At 44.1% G+C, this 6437-nt stretch overlaps 1 pseudogene; it reads right to left on the bottom strand.

Annotated features, from left to right (window-relative positions):
• Positions 1-497: 497 nt before the first annotated feature.
• Positions 498-4025, bottom strand: LOC122707456 (annotated as a pseudogene).
• Between the last annotated feature and the right edge of the window lie 2412 nt (positions 4026-6437).

Here is a 6437-nt window from a genome sequence, read left to right on the forward strand (position 1 = left end):
ATAGCTAACTCAATGCTTTATTCTCTTTTTTGGCTGTACCTTGTGGTATGTGGGATCTAGTTCCCTGACCAAGGATCAAACCCAAACCCCTTGCATTAGGAGCTCAGAGTCTTAACCACAGGACCACCAGGGCAGTCAATGCTTTATTCTTTTGTCAATGTCTAGAGATTTCTGAGGTATAAACTGAAAAAACCTGAATAATAAATCATGGAGGGCAGCAGTTGGTTTTCACTGAGGATCTCTTTATTTCTGACCATTTCTTAACAACCTTAACAACATTTCAGTCAACTCAGGTATGACTCTAACAAGCGTATCTCAAGCCCTTTTCCCCCAAAGAAATTTAGGTTCACATTTCCAACTCTGTAGGATACATGGCCCCAAAGGTCATATCAAGTCCCCAAGCCAACATTTCCCCTTGCAATCCTGCACCTCTACTGGATCACCTTAGCTTTTCCCACTTGAAGTAAGCAGATGTGAAAAACCATTGATCTCTGCTCCTATACAATGCCACTGTACCTAAATTTTATTTCCAAGAAAGCTTTTGATAGAGGCATCAAAAAGGCAGAACTATTGCAGTGGTAGGTAATGGGCTCCATGTGATAGAATATGTCATCACTGCAGTGAAAAAAAGGGCTGGAGCTAAGCCAGATGGTCCTGGGCTGTCCTAAGACTTTCAGAATCTCCTTCAACCCAGCTTGAAGCTGAGCAAGTCTCCCTTGGAGTAAAACTCCTTGAGAGCTATAACTTTCCCGAGGGGCGGGATAAAACTCTTTACTTAAATTGGGCAGCCCAGCGGTGTGGAGCAGCAGCTTCTCCATGGCAGCCATGGATAGGATGTTCCCTCGCAGACTGAAGGACCGGAGCTGGAAGCAGAGGCTCAGGGCAGGCAGGACGGCCTCAAGTTGGGAGTCCAAGATCACACATTCATCTAAGCCCAGTTCCCAGACAGTGGCTGCTACTTTCTCCAGCAGAATTTGAAGGATTGCAGACCTAAAGTTGGTTACAACAACCCCACTCAGATCCAGACCTTTTAGCTGACTGATGCTCGGACACTGGGACAGATGGGTCAAGTCTGATTCTGTGAGCAGGCAGTGCATTATTGCGAGGTTTTCTAAGCCAGTCTTCAGGCACCTGAGGAGAAATCTAGAAATTAGGTCTGAGAAATCAGGGAGTCAAGTGACCTCCAGGTGGGAGACAAATGATTTGACTAAAGTCAAGGTCTTTCTAACCATCTTCAGAAGGTTAGTACCTGGATGTCCAGTCTCATTTTAGCCTGAGTCCCTTCACCTTCACTGTATGACTGGATCAAATTCCCAGAACCTGGAAAATTCCTTTTCTCATCTCTCAAGCAGAGTACAACATATTCCACTTCTTTAAGAGGATGAATCAAGATAATGGATTTTCTATAACAAGCTCATAGAAGAGCCTGACACCTTGTCTCAATAAAGAGTAGACATCACTGAATTGTTATATTGGGGAGGAAGAAAAAATTCTCTCAAACCAGGCTTTTCTTCAATCATTTCTTGGTCCCAAGGTTTCCTTACGTCTTGGTAAGATAAGGCACCTCAGTGACATGAATAGAGAACCAACCTGGGCAAAACCCACAACATTAGCTAAGGCTGACAGTTAGCAGGGGCTCACTTACATCCCTGCATCATCTGTAAACCACCTACAGCTTGTTACTGTCCTTTTGGCTCCCATCATTTCCAGAATCTTTATTAAGATATATGGAGCAAGCACTGTTTATAATAGCCAGGACATGGAAGCAACCCAGATGCCTATCAGCAGACATAAGGAAGCTGTGGTACATATACACCATGGAATATTACTCAGCCATTAAAAAGAATTCATTTGAATCAGTTCTAATGAGATGGATGAAACTGGAGCCTATTATGCAGAGTGAAGTAAGCCAGAAAGATAAGAACATTACAGCATACTAACACATATATATGGAATTTAGAAAGATGGTAACGATAACCCTATATGCAAAACAGAAAAAGAGACACAGATGTACAGAACAGACTTTTGGACTCTGTGGGAGAAGGCGAGGGTGGGATGTTTCGAGAGAACAGCATCAAAACATGTATATTATCTATAGTGAAACAGATCACCAGCCCAGGTTGGCTGCATGAGACAAGTGCTCGGGCCTGGTGCACTGGGAAGACTCAGAGGGATTGGGTAGAGAGGGAGGTGGGAGGGGGGATCGGGATGGGGAATACATGTAAATCCATGGCTGATTCATATCAATGTATGACAAAAACCACTACAATATTGTAAAGTAATTAGCCTCCAACTAATAAAAATAAATGAAAAAAAAAAGATATATGGAGCAGAAAATATTTTGAAGACAGGCAATATGAGACAGGCTCATTGTGGTCCCAGAGCTAGTGAGCATAGAGCTTCTCTTTAAAAATGCTCAAGTCTAATGTGGTCTCCCCTCCTCCAGCGCCCCCCTTTCACTTCCCTATGTTCCTAAATCATCTGAACACAGATATCCCTTCCTAAGGCAGAAATCACAATCCCTCCATCAGCAGATATGAACTCCCCAATCTGTAGCGGCTTAATAGTGTGTCCCTTTCCAGAGGCTGGATCCAAGTTTGGTCTCCTACCTTGATTTCTGTGGTCGTGTGATACCACACTTCAGGATAGAGCTGCAAAGGAGAACATGCAAATAACCTGCTAGTGTGGTGTTCACTGTTAGTCAGTTGTGCCAGTCTCACCTTAGCATCTGGTCCAGACAGCCACGGAGGAAGGAGGGACATTCCATAGAGAGATCCCGGAGGTGGTGCAGCTTGAGGAACTGAGAGGTAAATTGGACAACTTGCTGCTCCTGCTCCTCAAAGGCAGACACACAAGAATGGGTGAGAGGATGAGTCTCTGTACACTGCGCATCTGACCCAGGAGAGGAGCAAACAGGCTCAGGGTGGACAGCTGCCAGATGCAATTCACTTGCACCTCCTGGAGACTGTCTAGTGGCATTAAATGCAGAAACTTCATAATGTTTTGAAGGGGATTGACTCAATCATCAGCTTCTTACAGCACAGGTGTATCAAATCTTTTCTATCTGCTATCCACCGGATGAGGTAGGTGAGGAATTCATCCATGGTCCTTTCCTTGAGACAAAGTTCTATGAACACCTCCAAGGGAGCCAAGGGTCTTCCTTTCCTTAAACTGCCCTCAGACACTGGTGCCATCAGTGAGCTTGAGGACCCATGGTCCATGTCTCCAGACCACATGCTCCAGAAGTTCTGGCCAGTATCCCTTAAATTCAGCACCCACAGTTTGCGCCTCCTAATGGGAAACAGTAGATTGAGTGGGATGGTTTAAGATACATACTGAATGAAACCACAGTCTCCAAATTGAGGCAATAATCAGACTTCCTACTTGTGCTTATACTTCACCCTTCTAACATCAGCAGTTGCCTTGCCCTCTTCCCTCTCTGCCCCACCTTCCTCTGTCTCTTTTTCCCTTTCTATCCTCCCAGCTTTTCCATTTCTACTATCTTTAGCATCCCTGGGAGGAAATGGCGGTATATTCTCCTAGGCTCCCCTGCATCTTAGGCACTCCTACACTTCTTGAAAGCATTTCCCAAAGTGAGCTCAGCTATGGCCAAGTCTCTGTGTTTCTTCATTGGCATCATCAGAAGCCTCTGGTTCATCCCTTGGCCATCCACTCTCCCTGACACCAGCAGTCTCTTCAGAGAAGTCTTTAAACTTGCCAGTGTACCTGGATCAGACTCACCTTGGGTGAACCTTGTGGGTAAGCAAGGCATTAAGCCCACCCAGGATTGCTTCTACAGTTCCCTTGTGAGGCGTGTGCATCAGGCCCCCCAGAGGCAGATGGGCAAAGGGCCAGGCTCGCACCATGGCCTTCAGAGTCTGTGTGTCTCCCATAGAAGCCTTCGTGAACAGTGGCGGGAAGAGCTCAGTGGGCATAAACTCGAGAGCAGCGATAGCCAAGGCTTCATCCTTCAGCAGGCTCCCTGCTGCTAGTTCCAGGAGCCTAAGTGGGGTCTGGACACTCATTCTGACTCTGCTTCAAAAGGAAACCTGTGAAAGCTGTCAGGGAACAAGGCATACTTCTCAGGCCAAGCATGAACACACATTAGTCTGTTTCCCAGCCTTCAGAGGAACAAACTCAGGGCCAGAGTCACTGCTGATAGAGGTGGAAGAGCCTCAAGTTTTCCCAGTTCCACTCTAAGCTCAGTGGACACAATGCCATAGCTCTGCCTCTTCTGGCATCAGAACAAGGATCCCACAAGTGCCGAGGAGGGAGAAAGGTAACCACTGTTCTTCTCCTTCCACTGTTTTGTGAATTATGTCCCACTGAGAAGTGGGTACCAAGGAACCTGAAACCTGATCCCCATCTTTTTGCAGTCCATCACTTAGGGCCATAACTCTGGGAAGGGAGCTATCATGTGGACCAATGCAGCCTCCTTCCTCAGTTCCCAGTTAATCTGGTTGGTAAAGATTAAGAAGATAGCTCTAAAATGAATGCCGTTTGTGCACAAAGTATTAAAAAAATATATTAAATGTCAAGAAATAAATTTCAAACAGATAAGTTGTTTTCCTTAAAAAGAATATCTGCTTGGTTAAGATATTTAAAATGATATAAACCAAAGTCCAAATCAATATTCTGGGGATTATAGCAACAGTAAACTGAGAGGCAAAACCAAAGCCTTAAATCTGTTCATCTGAAAAGAAAGTAAAAGGAAAACTCAAAAAAAAGAAAAGAAAAGAAAACCCCCCTCCATCCAGAGTTGCCTATCACCATTTGAGACCTGCAGACCGTGGGTAAGATGAGAATGTCCTTTTATGAGGTTGGTAACTTACCAGCTGTGCTATGGTTGATGGGTGCTCAGATCTCAGATCTGGTGGAGAACCCAGGAGTCACTCGAGAGGGAGAAATCTCTGCATCTCTTCTTCAATGCCTGAGATTTTTATAGGCCTTTCCAATCTCATTGTCCCCCTTTCCAACTATTAACACCCAATCAGAGACAAATGCATGATTAGATTCCAGAGTGTCCATCAGGTTAATCCTGATTAGATCTTTGCCTATATCCAGGTGAAGTGATTGAATCAGATATTCATTCAGGAAAGAGTATGGAGAAGGGATGGATTCAGAGAATAATTCATTGATTCACTTCACAAATCTTGATTGAGTTTCACTAACAGGAATAGTTGAAGCCTTGAATATAAGAGACAAAGAAGGGTTTAAACAGTTTCTGAGGTTAGAGATAAAAACCAAAATGAAAAGTATCATTATTGAGGGATTTTTGGCCATATCAAAACTATGAAACTGTTCCAGAATTGAAATAGCTTCCAGACAGTTGTGTCATTCCCCAAAGAAGCATCACGAAGTTGTCCCTGTATCAGAATGTCAATTAGGTGTTATGCAGGTAACATAGGAGATTGTGAGCTAATTCAGGAAGCAAAGGAAATGAAATTGGGGGTGTGGTTAGTCCTCCAGAGTTAAGTCAGGCTTATTTAAAGCAGGTCAGGCCAAAGTCACAATGAGAAGTAAGGGTGAGGGCTGGACATTGTGGAACTGGGCATTCCTAAAGGTTTATTGAATCTTTCTATCTGCCATCCACTAGCAGAATGACTCAAGTGTGAAGTGTGGCATCACATGACCACAGAAATCAAGGTAGGAAGCCAAACTTGGATCCAGACCTTGGAATGATTGAAGATAGTGCATAAAATTGGGTTTATTTTTCTTATTACATTTTAACCCCAAACCCATGTTTTCCAAAACTAAAACAAAAATGTAATGTGAATTGTATCATTTTTAAAATGTAACATCTTTTATTGTTGTTGATCAGTTGCTCCATAGTGTCTGACTCTTCATGACCCCATGGACTGTGGCAGGCCAGGCCTCCCTGTTCCTCACCATCTCCTGGAGTTTGCTCAAGTTCATGTCCATGTAACATCTTTCTTGGGATATAATTTACTACCATGCAGTTCATCTTTTTCCTAATTTAATTTTTATTTCACATTGAATTATATTTGACTTACAACACTGTGTCCATTTCAGATGTATAGGTAGTTGATTCAGTTATACATATACACATATTCATTCTTCATCCCATACAGGCTGAATCTTTTCCTATAAAGGAATATTACAGAATATTGAGCAGAATTCCTCCTCTACACAGGACTCTGGCCTAACTTCCAGGTGCAAGAAACCCAGGAGGACTTGAAGGGAAGGAAACCTACTGTGAACTCAAGGGAAGGGAAGGGGCCAGGAGGACAACACTCCTAAAATGTACCCCCAATTGCCAAATGCCTCTGGTCTCCTTGTGGATTTTGGACCTAGGTGGGTTCTGGGTCCTCTCCTACATGAGGCCAGGTACAACTGTCCTGCAACTGAGCCTTCTCAAGAGCAGGGACACAGGGCTGTGTGAGCACCCCTGAGCCAGCGGGCCCCTGACTCTGCAC

Source organism: Cervus elaphus, chromosome 14 (assembly GCF_910594005.1).
Source record: "Cervus elaphus chromosome 14, mCerEla1.1, whole genome shotgun sequence".
NCBI classification, from domain to species: Eukaryota; Metazoa; Chordata; class Mammalia; order Artiodactyla; family Cervidae; genus Cervus; species Cervus elaphus.